At 37.4% G+C, this 21,367-nt stretch overlaps 1 protein-coding gene across 4 annotated transcripts in view; it reads left to right on the top strand.

Moving 5' to 3' along the window:
- rols (zinc-RING finger and ankyrin repeat domain-containing protein rolling pebbles) overlaps positions 1-21,367 on the top strand; it is a 377,175-nt gene that overhangs the window by 58,888 nt on the left and 296,920 nt on the right. For 3 of the 4 annotated variants that reach the window (XM_074099451.1, XM_074099453.1, XM_074099450.1), the window contains exon 2: positions 7,535-7,560. The exons of the other annotated variant lie outside the window; for it this stretch is intronic. The gene's annotated coding sequence lies outside the window, so the exon portion shown is untranslated. The remainder of the gene's footprint in view (positions 1-7,534; positions 7,561-21,367) is intronic. 4 annotated transcript variants of the gene reach the window in all.

The raw sequence follows: 21,367 nt of genomic DNA, 5'->3' as shown, positions 1-21,367 counted from the left end.
AGACAGACAGGTATATGTAAAGGTATATGTAATAACTTAACCTACCTGGAAACTGTCTCCTATTATTTCAAGTTTGACTAAGCAAACAGAGCATCATTGATTTATATCTATAGGTACAACAGGAGCTTCCTCGTAAAAATCTCAGAGCGTCTCGTAAAACGAGGGTATTTTCTCATTTACGCACACTTGAGCGCGGGCTAACAAAGGTGTGTATCACACAGTTTCGAACACCATCATAAGCCATGGCGATGTACGGACCGAGCTTGAGAATATAAGTTTGAGTATGAGGTTTGAGGTTTTTTTTTATTCGACTGGATAGCAAACGAGCAAGTGGGTCTCCTGATGGTAAGAGATCACCGCCGCCCATAAACAACTGCAACACCAGGGGGATTGCAGATGCGTTGCCAACCTAGAGGCCTAAGATTGGGATACCTCAAGAGCCAGTAATTTCACCGGCTGTCTTACTCTCCAAGCCGAAACACAACAGTGCAAGCACTGCTGCTTGACGGCAGGATTAGCGAGCAAGATGGTGGTAGCAATCCGGGCGGACCTTGCACAAGGTCCTACCACCTGCAAGGTGGGTTTGAGGTTATAGAGATAAAACAAATGAAAACATAAATAAAGGAGGTAACCCATACCAGAAACGTATTGTTTTTGTTTTCGTTTTGTCTGTATGACGTGTAACCATACAAATCCAAAACATGGAATGACAATAAAGATAGATATACCGCATATCAACTGATAATGAAAAGTGGTCGAGCGGAAACTAGTAAGTCGGTCGTAGGGTAAGGGTCTTTCATTTGAAAGTTCAATGTTTCAAAAATTGGTGATTAATTTTAATGAAACATAAACTACCACAAGGACACGCTTTACGTGAAAGAACCGCAATGGAATATGTCCATTCGTTTGAGTTCTACGATACTACAGACGGACAAACAGGCATTGGCGTTGGACTTAAAACACCTCTATTTTTGCATTGGATATTAAAAACCAGAGAATATAAGCAGAAAGTTACAGACTGGTCTGATAGACGTTCTCTCGTTTAAGTCGTAAACTCGGTGAAATCCGAACGGACTCTCAACATAGATTGTTATGGTCTCCGGCAGGAATAATAATGAGGTGCTTGCGGCCGAATGTTTTGTGCTACTCGACGGCAGAGGGCGCTTTTTGTTTCAGCTGGCTGTCCACAATGGCACTAGCTTTGATAATTTAGTAGACCGAATGAACGATGGCGGAGCGACAACGAAACGCTGCACTGTTGTGTTATTCGGAGAACTAAGTAGATATTTTTTTTCTAGTAGTTTAAATAGAGTTTAGTTAAATCTCGGAATATCAATTTGACTGCCAAATCTAATGGTTTACACGTTTAAATAAAACCTACCAATTTGGGTTGTCTAATTTTTAATCTTAAACATTTTTAACTACTAATAATTCTCAAGCAAACTTAGCCATTATAGTTTTCCTTGTAAGTTTTATATACTTACTACCATCCTGAATTTTTTCAAATTTTTCCACCCACCGGTTTAGATTTTAGAAGGGGGGTTTGCTCGATCTTAATGAAAATTTGCAGTTTCAAGTTGAATATTTTGCAAACAAATCACTGAATCGAAAAATCGTCTTAGAAAACCCCTAACGGTTTTAAAAGACCTATCCAACGATACCCCACACTATAGGGTTAGATAAGAAAAAAAATCACCCCCACTTTACGTCTATGGGAGGTACAGGTAACCTAAAATTTTTTTTTTTTATTTTTTTATTGTACCATTTTGTCGGCATAATTTACATATATATCCGTGCAAGTTTACAGCTTTCTAGCATTGATAGTCCCTGAGCAAAGCCGCGGAGGACAGACAGACAGACATGGCGAAACAATAAGGGTTCCGTTTTTGCCATTTTGGCTCCGGAACCCTAAAAACTAAAAATATCATGTTTCAGTAATCACTAAATTAGACCTTGTAGTACATACTTGTTTCATTACTTTTACTTATAACGAGTCCTTTCCCTCAATCATTGGATGTAATTCTTCATGTTCGTCTAATGGAGTATACGTAGTTTGACGGATATCCGAAGAAATTGCTATTTTCCTCCATACTTATAGCTTAGGTAGTAGCAAATCCTGGTTTGTGCCAATCTCGTTATTTCTTCCAGAAAGGAGTTTTTTGTTGGTAAATATTTCCTTTTAGACGAGAAAATATTATTCTTAATAACTGAGAGTCTCTTGTAACAAATGTACGTTTTATTCAGCTCGTACTTAGATTGTCAATATGAAATAAGGCAGTTCCTTTGACATTTAAAATATTAACCGCTATTTATCTATCCTTCAGTCAGCAGCTCTGTCTTTTACTTAACATAATTTTTCCATGCTTTTATTTATTTTTGAACATGGACACACATGCTTTTATTCCACTTCAACGTTCTTATGAAAGCAAGTTTCTACGCCGTTAACAATTAAAAAGAGTCGTGTTCAGATATTTTTGATCAAATTCTTGCTCACAAATTTATGAACTCGACTGTCAGTCGTGGTTCCGAAACATTGTGAGTAATTCGACCACTTCCTTGTATCTTATTGATTTTAAACAGGGATTTTACGGAGCTCCGATTCCGTTTCCGTTAAGTCGGAACTTCCGTTTGATATTAAACATCCGTTTCGGTTCCGGTTCCGTTACTTTTGAAACGGAAGTTATATCGGATGTCAATGCTTACCTCGGCGACTGGACATGAGCGGCGCACATCAAAAACAAACAGAAGGCTAATTATGTAACGCTTCTCTAACACTCGCAATCATAATCTTATGACAGTTTTTTGTATGCGAAAACTATCATTTGATTGTGATCGCGAGTGTCAGAAACGTTACGCAATAGACTCTCAGGTTTAGTAGACCTACCCTTAACATCTCGTCCACCTATCACTCAGGCTCCAATTCTGGTTCCGGTTCCGTTTTCGGTTCCGATTCCGTTTCTGGTTCCGATCAACTTAATTCAAAACATCTGGTTCCGCTTTCGGTTCCGATAAAACCACATCCGTTACATCACTGATTTTAAATGTGGCGTACAATCATTTGGTAGAAGTGAAATTCTGGTGGTCCGGCCAAGATTGTTTCCGCAGGACGAAACTCTTCAACGATTAATTTTATCGACTTCATCATCATCATCATCATCATGTCAGCCGAAAGACGTCCACTGCTGGACATAGGCCTCCCCCAAGGCACTCCATTTAGACCGGTCTTGTGCTTTCCGCATCCACTACGATCCCGCGATAATAACCAGGTCGTCGCTCCATCTTGTTGGAGGCCTACCAATAGCTCGTCTCCCGGTCCGCGGACGCCATTCAAGAACGTTCTGACCCCATCGGCCATCAGTCCTGCGAGCAATGTGCCCCGCCCACTGCCACTTCAGTTTCGCAATTCTTCGAGCTATATGTCGGTAACCTTAGTTCTACTGCGGATATCATCATTTCTGATTCTATCCCGCAGAGAAACCCCGAGCATAGCCCTCTCCATAGCCCTCATTTTATCGACCTTAAACTTGGCTAATTATGTATTTTGGATGACGATGCAAGAACTGTAAAGTTAGAGGCTAAAATGAGAGATTTTTTTGAGTCCTTTAAACTTGCATTGTCATCAAAACTAAATATCTGTATCCAACATTAAAGAATCTCTGTAAGTAGTACATCAACAAACGTAAAAAACTTTGTTGCTCGGTTTAAAATCACGTTCTTCGAATAAGAACCAAGTCTAAAATGTGACTTCGGCACGCCATGTTGCCAGAACTTGCAAAAACGCCACTATCACTACAAAATCACCTCATTTCCCGGGGGAAAACTGGCGCTATCGCTATCGTAATAGCGGTTAAAAAAGGTCAAATCATGTCCAAGTTTGGTTAAGGTTCCGTAGCATTTCTTTTAAAAATAAAGCGGACAATAATAACTAATAATACTAAAGTTTACTATGTTTTTTTAGAGTTTTTTAGCGTAGTGGTATCAAGCTGAGATTAATATCAAATATGTTTCCATACAAATGTCAGTTTTTGAAATAAATGGTTAGGAAGAACATATGTGATTTTCCCACTAACATAAGCCAAAGGCTACTAGAAGACAGGGAAGCTCATCTTAAGACTGGCTAAGTTGCATACGTATTTTATAATAAAATTCCAAAAAATATTATAAATGAACGGATTTCAGATATATTGTCAGAACATTAGGCGTATTATAAAGTTAATGATTATATTATGGACAGGGATATTGGAAATATTCCGAACCGCATTAGCGTCTTCAAATAGCGAACCTACTGTGTTAAAAATAAAGTTGTGTTAAATACTTGTGATGTATACATATATCAATCTGTTTTAAAAAAATATATATACCTCGTTGAGTTTCTTGCCGGATTCTTCTCAGCAGAGGTTTTTCGAACCGGTGGTAGATTTTTTTTGACTTTCATAAGTGCTTGTTATAGCCTAAATTGAATAAAGATACTAGACACTAGGTCTAAGACAATAGGTAGAGACTTGACTTTGAAATTGTCGTAACCGAAAAACCTATAGAATACTTGCGGTTGTCCTAGAAACCAAGAAGCTCTTAATTAAAAAAGCTAAAAAGGAAGACCAACGCTGTTCGCAAGACCGGCAGATTGCTGATTTGACATGCATAATATTTTATTTTCATTCATTCTTCTTATTTTTGTCACGAATGTTTTCTTTCTTTCTTTCTTCCAGCATTACTAATAAGAAAAAAGGTCTGAAAATCTTATTTTTTAAGTCTTTCTAGATGAATTTACATACGTCATAGGTATATATGACTAATGTTGATATAGATGTGCTAGTAACTAAACATCTAAAATGATCCCGCACTACGTACATTTAGCATAGAATGGGACTTTGGACTGGATACTAATAAAATCCATGTACAATTATGACCGGTTTCTTTTGTACCTAATAATTAATTACTATAATACTTACCTACATGCTAAATGGACTTACATTGTCATCCCGTCTTCATAATACCTTACCAAATTATTAGTAAATCAAATCACCAAAAAATAGATAAATAACAAAAATCGGGTCTAAGCATTACAAGTGCATGCCTCGATTCAATCCCGCTATCTCTTTCTTCGTAGATTATATAGTTAGGTATTCGGTCGTCAAAAATTTATCGATGTTCCATTTCAGCCTACTAAATAACATAGCTCAACGGCCTACGGATCCCTTCACCACATTTCCAAAGGCATTTTACCTAAATGAATACCATCACATGAACAAAGTATTATCTCAAGCAGAACGGCCGTTGCAGTTTAGTTGCTATAACTTACGTCACAGCTTTCATAATTGCAGTAAGAAACTTTCTTAATAACACGTTCTTGTGATGAACGAATTCATAGCGTCTTGGCAACAGGACAGACTTTTTTTATGCTACCAATTGACACAGTTTAAAAAGTAGAGTACGCGGTCGCGGCAGCGGCTAAACAAAACTTATTAATATTATACTGACGTCGATACTGTCTGGCAGTACTTATACTGAGGTTAAAGGAGTTAAAATTGGTTTTTGGAGTCTTTTTGTATTTTTTATTTTGTTACTTCTACACGGTCATCCACCAAAGTGGAGAAGAGGTCAGTGAAGATAAGCAGAGTTGACCAATCAAAATCTGGTCAACATAATTTATTCAATCAGGCGTTACTTTGCGGAGGTCCAATATCAATGAACTATAAACAACAGACTAGCTTTTGCCCACGGCTTCGCCCGCGTGGAATTCGGTTATCGCGCGCGATTCCCTCGGGAACTAGCAACATCAATACCAACAATAGCTACATCTTACTTATATATACATATATATTTTGCAACAATTCATACAGTGTTAATTATCACTTTCGAATTCTATTTTCACGAATTCGATTTCAAAAATCGACCCGAGCCCCGTAATTCACTACGTGCTCAGGATTTTCCCGCCAAAAAATCACACGTCGCTAAATTCCATCAACTCCCAACAATGCTTTAAATCCAAGTACATGCCTACCCTGATACAAAAAGTACCAGATAAAGAAAGTCACGATACTCAGAACAAATAGGCCCTAGTAGACTCGGGCAGAATACAAACTGTAGTATTTGCCGTTCACTGAAGCGAGGGGGGTAATGACCTGAAAATGGTGGCATGCGAATCGCAGTTCGTATGGAAGTTGTGATTTCGATTGTTTTTTTTTTGTTCGGGCTAAAAGTGCTGGCTGAAAAGAAGAAAATATGATAATTTTTTCAAGTTTATTTTTTTTCTTTCGTGATTTCACGACATTGAAATGCTAGGGGATGCGGTCTTTGTAATATGACCGAAACATTAAAGCTAATACCTAAGTGTATCACTAATTTTGTATTTTAAAATTATATGATGGGAAAATCAGCGACACAAACTATTGTTACCGAAACTGTTGGTGAGAGGTAACAAATCAGAGAGTATATTGCGTAACATTTCTGGCGCTCGCGATCACATTCAAATGACAGATTTCGCATCCTAAAACTGTAATTAAATAACAGTTTTACTATGTGAAACATCAAAAGCTTCAGTAACATCAAAAGCGAAATTAAAGAATAACAATGACAATGCTTTGTAACGTATCGAAAATACAAACTGAATTATAGATGCATAGAAAAACCAGAAAAATAAGACCAGCGCTGGGAATCGAACCAAGGTCCTCGGCATTCCGTGCCGCGTGCTATTGCTACACCACCGCTGGACAGTGATACAGTTGATTGCTTAATAAGAGATGTCGTTATTCAGCAATCAAATTAAGATTGGATTTGATTTTTTTTTATTGCTTAATAACGACATCTCTTGTCCGGGTGAGCGGTTAGTTCCAATGGGGTGCTGAAAGTTTCTCGATGAGGGCTACAGCATAGATGTCGCTAGTGTCGCTGCTTAAGTGACTAAATAAGAAAACAAACAAGCTGAGATATGTGGTGCATAGGAACTTTTTGTAGTTTAATTTACGTAGATAAAGCAATTTACGTAGTGCCATAACATTTAAGTCAACTTACTTTAATACAATCCATACTTACTTAATATTTATTATAAATGCGAAAGTGTGTATGTATGTTTTGTGTGTTTGTCCGTCTTTCACGCCGTAACGGAGCGACGGATCGACGTAATTTTTGGTATAGAGCTAGTTTATGGGCCCGAGAGTGATATAAGCTACTTTTTATCCCGGAAAAATGCACAGTTCCCGAGGGAACAGCGCGCGATAACCGAATACCACGCGGGCGGAGCCGCGGGTAAAAGCCAGTATCGAAGATAAAATAACAATTTCTATGCAACGGCAAAACCTACTAGACATTGACAAAATTGACTTCCAATGGACAGAGCCATATTTTTCTAAAAACCAAACAAACAACAACAATTTCTAAAATAATTTCAAAAAAACCGTGGGTTTAGTTTTAGACAATTTCCGAAAAAAAGTTTATAGTGAAGTGAAAGTTTTTAAAAGACACTCCTCTGTAGTGTCAAGAGTGTCCTGACTTAGAATGGGCACAATTTAATAATGGTCATTTTTTGTTTCAGATTGCTCATCTTTTTTCAACAAGAGAGTAAGTGGGCTAATACTTGTAATTACCTTATTTAGTACCTTTTAATTAAGTTCAACTTTTTATTGTGCTGTGTTTATTCTTTTAATTAAGTTCAACTTTTTATTGTGCTGTGTTTATTCGGAATTAAAAAAAATTAAATGCTTATATACAGGCAAATAGTTATATGTTACGAGTATGCTGTACAGTCAATTAATTCAATGCATAGGCCATGAAATTAATAAAATAATTTCTATCTAGTTAGTTTAGTTGACTATATAATTATGCCTACTCATATCGTAAATACAAACTCAGACATGGATGCACAGAAAAACCAGAAAAAGAGACCAACACACGGAATCGAACCCAGGTCCTCAGCATTCCGTGCTGCGTGCTATAATACCCGTAAAAGTAACAAAATTTGGAGTTGAAATAAAAATACAAAAAGACTCCAAAAAATCAATCATAATATGCCTACTCACACATTTATCAAACAAATATCATACTTACATCGTTGAATATGAAACAAACAACGCCCATCTCCTTTTAACATGACGTAAAATGTAAATATTACTCGGTAACGAATTAGATCTTATCCTAACTTCTTTAAAACAAAAACCTTGGATTAGAAGCCACAGCGCTATTTTTTAAAGAAAAAAATTTATTTTGAAGTGGTACGCAAAAGGATATTTTATTTTTAAGCCTCTTTTCATTTGAGTCTAATGGAAAATAAGCAATACAGTTCCAATTGGCATTTTTCCTTTTCATTTCATTCAAATATCATGACGGATTTTCTTTAGGAGAGTTTTGGAGTTGATAAGAAGAGATTAGATTAGAAAAATAGACAGAGAAATTCCTTTGACGAGATTTTGAGCTCCACGTTTTTCAATTATCTACTAAAAAAGGTTTTATTACGGATAATAAATTGTTTGTTTACTTTCGACTTGGAAAGGTAAACAGCAAATGAGGGAGCATTTTTTAATAACATTATTTATTTTGAATATATTTTTCAAACGCTACGGTACACAGATGAACTTTGACAGTACGTAAACTTTTTTTTTTATTTATTTAATCAGGCGCTATTTTGCGGAGGTCCATTCCAGAGTATCGAGACGAAGCCCCTTGCCACAACAATGTGCCTAACACTTCATAAGTTTTTTTTGTTTTACGTAGGTTTTTAAATTTAGATTACTTTTATTTTAGTTTAATTGTTATTTACTGTTATCTTTTTTATGTAAATAAAACATTTAGTGTACGTATATTAATACTTAGGTCAAATTTCTTCTTCACCAAGCATGGTCTTAATAATCAAAAAAACTAATTGTGTTGAAAAACTTCTCTCAGAAAATAGGTATGTTTTTTCACCCTCAATGCCTGTTTGTTCGTTAATTTTAATATATTTTCAAATTCAACATTTTAATGGTTGGGTCAATGTGACTGATCCCTGATCCCTGATCATTTGAAATGTAGCTACTTAGGCCTCCGGTACCTTCCACATGCAGTCCAGAGTTCGAAGTCGACAATAGAAAGCCCTAATGCCCACTCTAATATGAACCCTTAATCGTCTTTCGCAATACCCACGAAGAAGGAAGAATTGAATCCATTTTATTCTAGAATCAGGGCATCGAGCGGGATAATATTCCAAAATAATTGTAAACCGCCTTGTCTAAAAATTAAATTAATTTTACATTCCCTCTAGATTTAGAATTTAGTCGTTGTTCCGGCAATTTATTTATAATTGTTTTCATCTCAAGTATTTTGGAAGCGATAATGGATTCATTTAGTTCGTTACGTGAGACAATGCTGGGGTATTTGCGAGGCTTTAAAGGAATTATTGTTAATTGAACAATCTAAATTAGACTTTATTCGGGAACGGTTACTGCACAGGTTATGCTTTGCGACTTATTGGCAGCTTACAAAATAAAAATATAATCCTTCTTCGGGCAGTTGGGTAAAAAGTAAATTTTAAAAATTGAATCTTAATACCTAAGTAATTTCGCGACTTCTATCTGACAAACAGTAAATAAGGTGAGAGTGGAAAGAGATAGTAAACTCAATAAAATTAGGAATGTCCGCGTAATAGACGATACGTTATCTGATTATTTAATTAAATAAAACTTCCTATATTAAATACTGAATATAAATAAATAAATATATATCCTTTTTAAATATTTAAAATAAGTACAATGTACATGCTTACAATAAAAATACAAACAAAATTTAAGCACTTATGAATGTCAAAAAAAAATCTGCCATCGGTTATTAGTAGGGATACCACATAAGAATAAAAATGATGAATGTTTTGATGAATGTTGTCATGATAAAATAAATCAATACTATTTGATATAAAAGCATTTCGCCATAGTTGCCACATACTTTCTAGCACTGATAGTTTCTGAGAAAAGCTGCGGTTGGACGGACAGACAGGCAGACGGACATGGAAGAACTATAAGGGTTCCGGTTACGTTACGGAACCCTAAAAATGTGACCTAATGCGAATTAATTTAATGAAAGTCAGCGTATGCAAATGGCGCCTCATTTACACGAAATGTTTGTTTTGCTTGAATTAATAACACCCATTAGATATTATCGCTGCAACTAATGGTTGATCCCATTAAGCCGATCTATAATTACTATGGTCATTAAATCTACCTTATAATAATATATTTTGTAAAATAACTCCCGTAAGATCGTTAACTCGGAAAAGGTAGATTGATAATTTAAAAAAAAGTCCTTCGTGCTTCTTTGTACATAAAATAGATAAACAGAAAATCGTAATAAAAATGACTTGAATCACATTTCTTTTCACTGTCTTATTTTTTTGTCCCCAAAAAAAAGGGGCGGTGTGGAATTTTTTGTAAGATATTTCATTTCTGGTTAAATATTACCTACACCAAAAAAAAAAACATATTATTTTAGGTAAGATACATAAGTATAATATCGTGATAATAATAAATCATGGTGGTAAGAAACAAAATAACCAAAACAATTTTGACTCAATTGTTATGTAAGTATAAGCGTTTTCGGCGACTCCAGTTTCCATACCAATCGGGGCTGCGTTTCTACAGCTCAGCAGGGCTACTTCGAAATTCGAAAATCGAAGTTCTTATCGTACCGTCCCTCTCACTCTCGTATTAAATAATATAAGCGTCGACGGGATGGTACGATACGAACTTGGATTTTCGATTTTCGTAGGAGCCGTAGCAGCTCGTGGAAACAGTTGAGCAAAGCGAGAATAGGTAAATAAAGCTTTTCTATTGGTTAATGAGAAACGCATTCCTTGCAACGCTTCCTCGCACATCTCTGGATGAAACTCAACATTATACCGTTACGTGACAATTAGCCATGTAACAGTACATTACTGTAGAGGCCGGAAGTAGGGGGTTGCCGGCCAAGCAAATATAAACACCCGCGTTCCGGCCGAGGCTTGTACAGTGCTTTTCTCAAATATGACGTGATAGTACATTGTGTCTTAAGGGCGGTAAATACGGAATTACGAACGAGAGTCTATTAGCTTTAATGAGTTGATGTTCGTAATTCTAGCCGCCCGTGCGACATACAATGATTTTCATCACATTTGCGAGTAAAATTGTATATTTACCGACCACGGGTTTCATGACATGCACATTAAGGTCGAGGGTTTTATTTGGGGGGTTGCAACCAAGGTAGCCTGCATGTTACGACACTGTTTACGAGCAAGTGTGATGAAAAAAAAATGAAGCTGGCGGGACGCTAGTCTCGTCGCCCTGTTGTGTGGCTGCTGGCGCGGCGGCCGCAGGCGGTGTTGCTGGCGGCGGGCGTGCGCCGTGCCGCAGTGAGAGTTGAAACAAAAGAGGGTCGCATTGCCGCAATTGCCGGCCGAGGGCGGGAAATTACTATGAAATCTCTTTGCAGGCCGCTAGAGTGACTGCCGCAGCGCCTGCAGCGCGATACTTCCTGGCCTATTACTTGTAACACAACGTCAATATTTCATGTAATGTTTGAGAAAAAAATAGAACAGTGTCACCATCAAATTCCTGATGGCTCAGCACCTTTTCCCAATTAACGTAGTTCATAAGGTATTCGTTACAACATTTAGTTAGAAAAAGTTCCACTTAGATCACTGTTGTAATGGTCGGGCACCTTCAGCACAGGAAAATACTAACTTTTTCCGCGAACGTAAGTGAAAATGAATACACGGCGGAGAAACTTCTAAATGGATTTCAAAGTTGGACGTTTTAACTAGTTAGCGAGTTTTTACTATTGCCTTGTTACAATATTGGTACGTATACTATATACCCGTGGCGTTTAAAATAGCTTCACCAGAAACAACTGTATTAGACTGCTACTCATTTTATTTTGATACTAGCCGTTACCCGGGACTCCAAACCGGGACTCCAACTAATGTTGTTCATGATTGGTTTTTGCAGTCTTTTTGTATTTTTTATTTCAACTCCAAATTGGTTACTTTTACGGGTATCCCGTGAAACCATATCGAAAATACAAACTGAGACATGGATGCACAGAAAAACCAGAAAAAGAGACCAGCGCTGGGAATCGAACCCAGGTCCTCAGCAATCCGTGCTGCGTGCTATAACCCCTACACCACCGCTGGACAGGAATCTAGACACGAATTTTTCCTATGCATACATATCTCAGTTGCTTATTCTCTACGTTACTTATGCTTGCTGAGGACCTGGGTTCGATTCCCAGCGCTGCTCTCTTTTTCTGGTTTTTCTGTGCATCCATCTCTCAGTTTGTATTTTCGATAATGTTGTTCAGTTGGACGAGTATGATCTATGTTTTAATTATTTGCTCATATTTTAGGCCACACCCTATTTTTTATTATAGGTTTAGCCATTTTTGAGATATTGAACTTTGAAATGGCAATGTTTGGAGGATTGTAAACATTTCAAAGTTGGTCAGGTATATTCTAAGAGGAGCCCTGTGCACTGTGGGACATTTTTTATTATTATAGTGCTTTCATTCAAATCTAAGCCGCACGGCTCATCCAATAAATTAGCCTCACCCATTAAAATAATAAAGAATTAAAGGTGGTTCCCCAAATCACCTTGTATAACCAAACAAATGCGCTTCCGGTTCCATAGAGCAATAAAGTTAAATAAATAAACAGACGGTGTACCTTTACACATAAATCATAGAGGATCTTTGTTTATGTGTATGTGTATGTTACTGAATACCATAGTGCAGGGACGGTAGCGGAGATGTCAGGGAAAAATAATTTTGTCAAAAATACTGGTTTATTCAAAGATTTTTCGATGCTATTTTTTCTTCGAATCTAAATGATAAGTATACGTTCTAAAAAAACTACATATTTAATCAATTTGTTTTAGCGTTTTAGCCCTTTGCAGACTGCGTTTTTTAAGTCGTCGTAGTCGTATTATGGATGCTCTATGGAAAAAAAACGTAGTCAACGTGCGTTCCTAAAACCATCCAGCCGTGTAGGCTACAGAAAAAAAAAAAAAAAACAGATAGGTACATACATACAAGATGTATTGTATCTAGCTTTCTACACTAGCTTTCTACATTAGCACTGTTTAATAAAGAATATATAAGGTATGAACAGCTATATATACCTAGTGCCATCCACGAAGACGAGTGATTTTGTCAAAATTAGCCATTAATGATGTTGTAATAAAAACCACGGCACGCGTCATCGTGAATGACTCTACCTATAATACATATTTTCTTTCCTCCGTGTTTTTCTCATGTTAATATTTATTCCACGCTTTCGACTCGCGTGAGTCGTGTGGGAAAGGTCGAAATTAACCCAGACCTTTGTTTATAGTATTAGTATTGACCAGGGGTCAGACTAGCGAGTAATTTGTTCTCACTGTTGAGCCCTGTGGCGGTTTGGATCAAGAAGTAGATTGTGTGTTATTTTGTTGGGATTCTAGAATTCCTGAATTAGATTGATACACGTAGATGAGGATTTGGTGTATTCGCGGAGTCGGCAATGAATAAATAAACAAAGGAGATAACAGTATTCAAATAATATGAGAGGTTTGGCTCAAGTAATCCTATTAATATTATAAATAAGAAAGTTTGTAAGTATTTTTGTTTGTTTGTTACTTCTTCACGTCTAAACTGCTGAATTGATTTAGATGAAATTCGGTGTAAGTAAAGATAGTTTTTCGAAAAACTCAGAGGTGCGAGCCGGGGTTTGAACCCACGACCCTCTGCTTGAGAGGCGATAGGTCAACCATTAGGCCACCACGGCGATTCATGTGCGGAATTACATTTGAAATTTACCACGAGCTACGGTGAAGGAAAACATCGTGAGGAAACCTGCACAAACCTGCGAAGCAATTCAATGGTGCGTGTGAAGTTCCCAATCCGCACTGGGCCTGCGTGGGAACTATGGCCCAAGCCCTCTTATTCTGAGAGGAGGCCTGTGCCCAGCAGTGGGACGTATATAGGCTGGGATGATGATGAAAGATAGTTTTTAGCCCGGAAAATTGCATAGTTCCCGCAGAAAACACCGCCGGACGAAGTAGCGACAGCTAGTTGACTTAATAAATAATCACAACAATAAACTTTATTCATTTACAAATTAGAAAAAAAGTTCAGTAAGCTAGTGTATAAAGTGAGATAAATACGATCTTTTGTGTGTCTAATTATCAAAAAATATTGGGCACGTATGCGTTGCCAACCTAGAGGCCTAAGATGGGATACCTCAAGTGCCAGTAATTTCACCGGCTGTCTTACTCTCCACGCCGAAACACAACAGTGCAAGCACTGCTGCTTTACGGCTGGATTAGCGAGCAAGATGGTGGTAGCAATCCGGGCGGACCTTGCACAAGGTCCTACCACCTGCAAAAAGAGAAAGAGTTTTGTTGTTGGGCGATGGGGCAGAATGTTCTCGAATAGCGTCAGCAGACCGGGGGACGAGCTGTCGGTAGGCCTCCAACAAGATGGAACGACGACCTGGTTAAGATCGCGGACTCGCGCTGGATGCGGAAAGCACAAGACCGGTCTGAGTGGAGAGCCTTGGGGAGGCCTATGTCCAGCAGTAGACGTCTTTCGGCTGACATGATGAAAAACTTTTTTCCTATTGTACTTTTTGTTGACTGTACGTGCATTGTCATCCTAACTACATTTCCGTACCAAATTTCAACTTGATGCCATAAACCGTTTCGGAGTTCCGTCCTGCAGAGACGTTTTTGCCTGGACCACCAAGATGTCACTACCAGATAATTGCATTATCACCAGATTCACATAAATATGCCGAATTTCAAAGTCAATCCGACCATTGGAAGAGGGTCAAATTTAACTTGCAAGATTTGGCAAGCACATACATTGTCATACATAGTTACATAAATACATTGCAAGTTAAAAATAAAGGCTTGTAATAAAATGTGAAAAATAAAGTGCCGCAGAGTGCGGGAGTAAACCCCGGTGTCATGCTGTTTCGACTAGAGCGGTGCAGCTGCTTTACGAGGATAGGTAATCGTTTCTATTGGTTAATGAAATACATATTCCTCGCAACACATCCTCGCACATCTCTGGTGGAAACGCTGCTTAATACTGTACCAATTTGTAGAATTTAGGCCTCAGAGGGAATCCTGTCGTAATAAAGTTAACATATTCAGACATGTTTGGTTTAGGCCTGATGAGATACTGTTTAAATGGTGGAACTAGATCTCTGGAGATCCACAAACATTAGAATTATCAATTTAAAAGAATCTTTATTTTGTTAGCAAACTGGTCAATGCCAATTGCGACTATTAGGATATCCGGCCAAAAGAGGCTTTATAAAGTTACGTTACGTTTGGCAACCTGATTAATTTCGCAACTTTTCATTTCGCAACTGTTTAATATTCCTGGAACTGTAAATATATCAGGATTTTTATAAGACTAACCAAACTTAACCTACAGGGTTTTACACGATGGCCCTGAAATAATTTCTGAAATATTTACAGTTTGCGTTTGCGAAATGAAAAGTTGCGAAATGAATCGCTGCCAAACGTTAGTTGCGAAATGAACGGATACCGGGTTTATAAGTTATACTTATAATAATAAAAGTTTGTCGCCAATTTCGGTACGTGTGTCTGTCGGTGACATTGTAGCTCTCAAACGGATAGATCGATAATAATGCGGTTTTTGTACGGTACATAAAGATGCGATACAATAAAGCGAGTTTCTTGCGGTGGTTCTTAGCTATGTTTGATAAAAATCGGTTCAGTCGTTTTTGAGATAAGTATTAACTTTAAGGAACTTTAAGATGACATTGCCGGGTGTTTTTAAAATTTTCTATGTTGATTAGATTAGGTATTCATAATTTACGTCAATTATATATTATGCCTGAACGTTGTTGTAAACAATAAAGTTCTATAGACAATTATTTAATTTTGCTACATAATATCCAAGTACTGGACGCAGGCCTCCTTTCGGAATGAGAGGGTTTTGGCTGTAGTTCCCACGTGCGCCCAGTTCCGATTGGGAACTTCACACACACCATTGAATTGCTTCGCAGATTTGTACAGGTATCCTCAAAATGTCTTCCTTCAACGTACAGCTCATGGTAAATTTTGAATGTAATTTTCATACATGAATTTTGAAAAACTCAGAGACGCGAGCCCGTGTCTGAACTCACGATCTGTGATTCACGGACAGATAAACAAACAGACAACTTAGTAATAGTTGTCGTCAACCACCCTTTGAACACTACGGGATCCTCAAAATTACCTTCCCATTCCACAATTCTAAGTTGGTTGACAGTATCTTTACTGTAAAGATAAAATGATCAAAAACATTTATTTTCAGAGTATTTGCTCCAAAATAATAATGTCTTGAAGGATTACACAGGCACTTCGTTTCGATAAGATTTGTTTTTCACTTTTCAGCAAATGAAGGCTGTGGAAGGATTACTGCCTATGTTTCTTATAACGTGCTTATAATTTTATAGACCGAGTAACTGTTGTAGAAAACTGTATGTGGTTAAACATTCAGCATATTTTACGTCATTACCGTTTCGGCAAGTATTTACCTACTATTAAAAAAGATGATGCTCAAAACTTGTTATAAAACTCAAGACAATACTGATGTTAAATCTAGCGAGACCAAAATTCTTACATCTTTGTCCTTCCATTATGCTAAAAACATGGGATGGTAATGACATTTAACCGACCGCTCAAAAAGCTCGAACATTACACCAATTTTGTCAATTCTGTTTCATCATTTTAAAAAGGTAATTAAATTAAAAAAAACGTCGAATAAGATTGATTATTCACATTTGCTAAGGGATGTAAAACGTGATTATCTTAAATGGAATCCCGATTTTTTATCTTGAAAACAAAAGAATTATCAGTAAATCATTATGAAATTCTCATTTCCACGAATGGTGGATGGTACGGTCCACTTTTTCATATTAGTTGCTAAGAAATGTGGATACTTATGCTAGGGCACTGACTGTAGGGGAAACCGAGGACAGTTGAAACAGTAATGAAAGAATAATGACAACATCTATTTTTTAGAACTTATTAACTGCTAGCAGCTCGCAATAGCAAGCGTTTTTTTTAGTTCAGTTCTCGAGCTATCAAACACGTGCTGTTGCGAGTTTGCTAGCAGTAAATAAGTTCCCAAAAATCGACGATGTCAGAACTCTCCTCTGTCACAATTCTTCTCGGTCTCCCCTACCACACACCACGATCTAACTATTCGAGAGGTTTGGTCATGATCTTCGTGATGCAGTTGGTAGCACACTTATTCTAAGGCCACGCACATCGCTATAACGCGAGCATTCGCTTTATCGCCATGTGTGTAGCCGAATATTCGCGAATACTTTGGCATTTCGGGCGAAGCCGCAGACTCTTCGCCCCACTGTCAGTAAACTCGCGCACATCAAAGGGTTTCTTTCATCATCATCATCATCATCGGCCTATCTTAGTCCACTGCTAGACATAGGCCTCTCCAGTTGCACGCCACTGAGCACACCTAGTCTGAGGGTCTGAGGGGTCTGGGGGTCAAAATCAAAGAGTTTCTTTATCGATCGATGTTTCTTTGTTTCTATCGCGATGTGTGTGGCCCTACCATTAGTCGTATAGCCAGATGTGTGGTCGAATACATATCTAACGCATCCAAAATACTTTTTCGTTTTTCATGATCGTTTTTCATAAAGTTTGTTAAATACTTACTTGTTTGTTATAGTTTGTTACTGCAAGTGATGATAATGTAAATAAATAAATAAAAAATAATTATTAATAAATGAATTTAAGTAAATAAAACAAAGCCCCAATTTGTATTTCGGGATCGGGATTCAAGTGTTTTAGAAATCCTACCAGCTATTCGATGATGTGAACTTTCTGACATCAGTCTCTCGGTTTACTGGGTTCTTAGCATATTTCTCGTCCCGACGTAGCAAAAGCCTTTTAGACATCCAAGAATGAAAATGAAAACCTTTGTTCTGTATGTAGGTACTTAGAACAAAAATATATTTTTACACGTCTTCTTCCAGTACTCAGGAAGATTTCCTTCTCTTGAAAAGCTTTTAAATACTGCTTTTGCTTTTAATCGCAAGATTTATTCCAAGGTATTTATAGATGGGAGCATTATGTAAGATTAAACTATAAATCAACTGAAACAATTAATTTGCCCACCCGCGACCTTTATGATAGCTACGTTCATGCAAAAAATGTGTGTTCATGTAGTTCCTCCACCTCCTCATTGTAAGAACACACACAAATCACACAAACCCATCTATCACCACCACCACATTACGCTGACGCGTTTCCAACTCAACCAGAGCTCATCTTTAGAGCAACACAACCGTTCACCATACCAGATATTTGACTCGCATCAGATGTTAGATATTGATGAACTGAGTCTTCTGTCGTAGCAACCGATATCAAAAAAACGCAGTTATATAGTATTGGCCCTCTACATATACATACTTTTGGCCTGCAAGCCTTTCTTTCCCGGCCTCTGCAGTAATGTACTATTTAATAAAATGAGTCCTTCCAGAAAAAAAAAAGTATTAACGTTTATGTTGGTATACCGATATGAAGCTCGGTCGTTAGCGCAGAGCGTGCGTGTGCATTCGTCGCAAATGTGTTTTAATGAAGTAACCGCGGAAAGGTTTAGGTAACGGTCCACTGGCAGTTGGATACAAAACTACAGTGGGACCTCAAAAAGCTAAAAAGTTTATTAATATTATAAATGGGTAGATTCATGGGTAAAAAAATAATATTCTAAGTGGCCGTTTCACAGTGGTTTTATCACCCCCTAAATAATTTTATTTGACGGATAAATGGGATGCCGACTCCGTCTATTCTAACAAAACAAACAGAGACGGCATCACATTTATCCGGCAAATAAATTTAATAAATGGATGGTGAAACAGGGGATTAGTATTTTGAAATGGGCCCATGTCATTATTATCAACATCATCATCACCCTCAACGACCATCATCATCATCACCGTCAAAGGTCATCAATCGTAATCATCACCATCACCATCAATCATCATCACTATCATCACCGTCCTCACTATCATTATCATCACATCACAATCACCGTCATTTCATTATCACCACCATCATCATTTCTGAAACGCCATCCTGGCCTCGTATCATTGATCAAACTTCTACTCGTCCAGGATGGCTTACTTACTGGCCTCTGCAGTAATGTACCTACTATTCCGTCAGATAGATTAGATATGGAAAAATATGGAACAAGTATTTTCCTTTTGTCAATCGTCAAGTCGGCTCCACTGTTTCTCTTAAGTTGTATTGTCTCATCTCCATTTTCCTATTTAAAAAAAAATTTTTTTTTTGTTTCATTCGGTACATTTCGGTCGGGGACCATTCCCGCTGTAAATCGTTCTCAACTAGCAACATTAAAACGAGCGTGCCTTTTCATTCGACACTTTGCCTTTGCGTAGAACGGATTTGCGTGGCAGGGAGCTGCAGTCGTTTAGGCTTAATGAAGCCGTCAGAAAGTCTAGGACACGATACTACGGCATAGAAAAAAACAGTCAAGTGCGAGGGTTCCGTACAGTCAAGGGTGAAAATATTTATTTATACACCACAAATCTCAAAATAAATCATCACTCATCATCATCATCATCATTGAACATCATGTAATGTAAATACATTTAAAGCAAATAATAATTTCATTTCATATCAAAATTTAACGGTCTATTTGTTTCAGTTCGTACAGGCACTGACAACGCAAGCTGATGTTACAAAGTTTCATATTTTTCGCTAAGACTGACTTAGAATTGACTATCTTTTTTTATAATTTGTTGATTATATGCTTTATATTCAATTCTATTATCATTCAGAATTTGAGTTTTGTATGTTCAAATGATACAACAAAAACAAAAAAAATATGTCACTTTTTTTTATTCGACTGTATGGCAAACGAGCAAGTGGGTCTCCTGATGCTAAGAGATCACCACCGCCCATAAACATCTGCAACACCAGGGGTATTGCAGATGCGTTGCCAACCTAGACAGGCCAGTAATTTTACCGGCTGTCTTACTCTCCACGCCGAAACACAACAGTGCAAGCACTGCTGGTTCATGGCAGGGTTAGCGAGCAAGATGGTGGTAGCAATCCAGGCGGACCTTGCACAAGGTCCTACCACCCGCAACACACAACAAAACACACTAAAACAAAAATAAGACATCCCATCTACCTTGAATGGCGAAACAGTTATCGTTAGATATTTGATTTTGTTAGATAAATAATACTTATGTTAAGCTATTACTTATTTAAATTATGTTGTCGTGGTGTCGGGTCGTGGTGTGGTGTCGGGTTAGAATTACACCTCTCTATTTCTTCTGTGGATGTCGTAAAAGGCGACTGAGGATATAGGTAACCTGTCACTATTGTACCGTTTTTGTCAAACTTAAAACCTAATATTGCTAAAAGTGGCTCCGAAAGGGTAACGTTTCGTGTGCTCTGCCTAACCCGAAGGTTTTTTTTTTATGTTACTTAGCCGACGACAGAGTGAAAAAGGGTGGTAAGACGCCCTTTATCATTCTGTCATCAGCTAGCTCATAGCAAACAAACATAATAATAATATTTTCTTTACACGTACGCTTCTCAAATAAAAAAACGATTCACGTTTTTCTTCGTTTGTTAGCTCTTCGATTCGCGTGATAAACTACCGCGAAAAGAAACCTGTTAATAAGAAAGAAAAATTCATTTTTCCACAATGGCGACTTGATAAGGCGCTTACAGGAGGGTATTAGACAAATCCACACATGCTTGGTTGGTGGGTGCCAAGTTATATGAGGCAGCGGTATATGTAAAACTAAATTTTATCCGGAAAACAATGAGACCTAAGATGCGTGTCAGTCATTGTTTACTCATATTTTAACGATATTTAATTGTATAAAACAGACAATATAATACAAAACAATATAATAACTCTTTATTGAACACCAACACATAGTAAGCAGTACAGAAAACACAGGTATGTAGAGAATTTTTAAGGTAAGCAATAGGCGACCTTATTGCTTCAGAGCAGACACACACACAAACTACAGACTTATTTCTTATTTGATTATAGTTTTAAAATAGGCATTATTTGGCTACACATAATTAAGTAAATACACATATCTCAGACCACGTTATGCTTTCTTTCTTTCTTTAAAAAAATAGTAAGATTGGTTTTTGGAGTCTTTTTGTATTTTTTGTTTCAACTCCAAATTTTGTTACTTTTACGGTCATCCCGTAAAATCCACATCGAAAATACGAACTGAAAGATAGATGCACAGAAAAACCAGAAAAAGAGTCCAGCACTGGGAATCGAACCCAGGTCCTCAGCATTCCGTGCTACACGAATTTTTCCTATGGACCACATATCTTAGCTTATTTGTTTT

This window comes from Choristoneura fumiferana, chromosome 16 (genome assembly GCF_025370935.1).
Source record: "Choristoneura fumiferana chromosome 16, NRCan_CFum_1, whole genome shotgun sequence".
NCBI classification, from domain to species: Eukaryota; Metazoa; Arthropoda; class Insecta; order Lepidoptera; family Tortricidae; genus Choristoneura; species Choristoneura fumiferana.
Note: the sequence above shows the minus strand (reverse complement) of the source record. Positions and strands in the feature narration are given on the sequence as shown.